This window comes from Populus nigra, chromosome 2 (genome assembly GCF_951802175.1).
Source record: "Populus nigra chromosome 2, ddPopNigr1.1, whole genome shotgun sequence".
Classification (NCBI taxonomy): domain Eukaryota; kingdom Viridiplantae; phylum Streptophyta; class Magnoliopsida; order Malpighiales; family Salicaceae; genus Populus; species Populus nigra.
Genome location: NC_084853.1, coordinates 24,650,110 through 24,652,342, shown reverse-complemented (window position 1 = coordinate 24,652,342; position 2,233 = coordinate 24,650,110).

Sequence of the window (2,233 nt, the reverse complement as noted above, 5' to 3'; positions counted from 1 at the left end):
GGCTGGCGAGGAGTCTGTGAGGGCTGAGAGGAACACCAAGGTACTTAAAGGGAAAACTGCCTTCGGTGAACTGGGAAAGGCTTAGGATGGCCTGCTTTGTTTCCTCCGAAACACCTGCAAAGAAAATGAAGGATTTGGCTGTATTAATTATGAGGCCAGAAACCTCCCCAAAGACTTGCAGCTGCTGAAGGAGCATGTGAACTGATGTCCTGTCGCAACGGCAGAGTAGGAGAATATCATCAGCAAACCCAAGGTGGCTGATTCCTAAAGCCTGGCATTTGGGATGAAAGCTGAAGCCAGCTTGCTGGGTGGAACTGTGCAGTAATCTAGAGAAATATTCCATGCAGGTAATGAAGAGATAGGGAGATAGTGGATCCCCTTGCCGAACGCCACACTTTCCTTTGAAGAACCCAAAAAGATTACCATTGACACAAACAGAGAAAGAGGCAGTCTCAACACATAGCATAACCAGATGGACAAACCTAGCAGGGAACCCCAGAAAATGAAGGAGATCACGAAGAAAAGGCCACTGGACTGTATCAAATGCTTTCCTGAAGTCAATCTTGATGGTGCAGCGGGGAGAAACACGCCTTCTCCCATAACTTCTCAGCAGCTCTTGCATGAGATTAATATTATCAGCCATGAGTCTCCCACCAAGAAAAGCATTCTGAGAAGGACTGATGATGTCCTTCAGGACATGGGCTAGCCTCTCTGCAAGAAGCTTGGAAATGACTTTGTAGGTGACGTTGCAGCAAGAGATGGGTCTGTAGTCTGCGGCAGAGTTGGCATTTGCTGACTTTGGGACAAGGGCTATGGTAGAGTGATTAAGCTGCTTTAGCATCTCCCCAGAAGAAAAGAAGTCTTTAACTGCTGTGCAAAAATCTTCCCCCACGATGTTCCAAGCTTTCTTAAAGAAAGCTGAGGTATAACCATCCGGGCCCGGGGCTTTATTATCATCCATACTGAAGAGAACCCGTTTGATGTCATCAGCCGAAACTGGGCTAAGGAGGAAATCATAGGAATCAGCGTTTACACAGGCACCACTTTGAACGACATCAGCTCGCAGTGGGATAGTTTGCTTGGAAGTTCCCAGGAGCTCCGTATAGTAAGAGACGAACACTCTACCAACCTCTTCAGCTGATGAAGTTAGCATGCCATCACTACGGACTATAGCTGGGATATGGTGCCTTCTATGCCGTTGGCTCATTAAGGAGTGGAAAAATCTGGTTCCTTTGTCGCAGTCTTTAAAGAAAGTGCACTTCAACTTCTGGCCAAAAAACATCTTCTCAGCTGATTTAAGATTTACTATATTCAACCTCTGCTGCTTTTCCAGTGTAAGGAGGTGAACATTATCTCTGTCATTCTGAAGATGAAGCTGAGTATTGTCCAGCTCTGTCACTGCTCGTGCAACCCTCTCCGAAATGTGACTGAAGTGAAGATTGTTCAGAGTTTTCAGCCCACTCTTTAAGTGCTTGAGCTTTTTACAGAGAATATACATGTGTGATCCATAAGTGTCCAAGGACCAGTGCTGAGAGACAGTGTCCAAGAACTGAGGATGAGCAGCCCACATGTTGAAAAATTTGAAGTTCCTTTTGCCACAAAGCTCCCGTGAACCCAGCTGGACAGTAGAAGGGGAGTGGTCTGAGAATGCTCCCGGGGTACCAAAGTGGACATGAGTCATTTGTTGCAGAGAGAACCACTGGGGGTTTGCCATTACTCTGTCTATCTTTGACCAGATTGTACCATTTGTCCATGTAAAATGAGAACCTGTCGAGTTCAAGTCTGCAAGCCCAAGATCAGAACAACACTCCCTGAAGTCTGTGGTTTCATAGGTAGAAACTGGCTCCCCGTTGTGCTTGTCTTCTTGAGAGAGGATAGAGTTGAAGTCACCAAGAAGTAGCCATGGATCCTCCGTTCCCCAGCTCCTTAGATCTGCCCACAGAGCTCGCCTGGCAGTGATGGTGTTGAATCCATATATGAAGGTGGCTGAAAAACAGAATTGTTGCACCAAGCTAGTAATCAAAACATGAATCCCCTGGGCAGAGAAGTGAAGCATCTCAACCTTCACGGTGTCAGGGTTCCAAAACACTACTATACGAGCATAGGCTGCAGCCTCAGCATTGGTAATAAATTTCCAAGTCTTCAACCGAAGCTTATGCATGCAGACAACTTTTGGCATAGACAACTTGGTCTCTAGGAGACCACAAACATCAATCTTTTTATTCTTTATGAG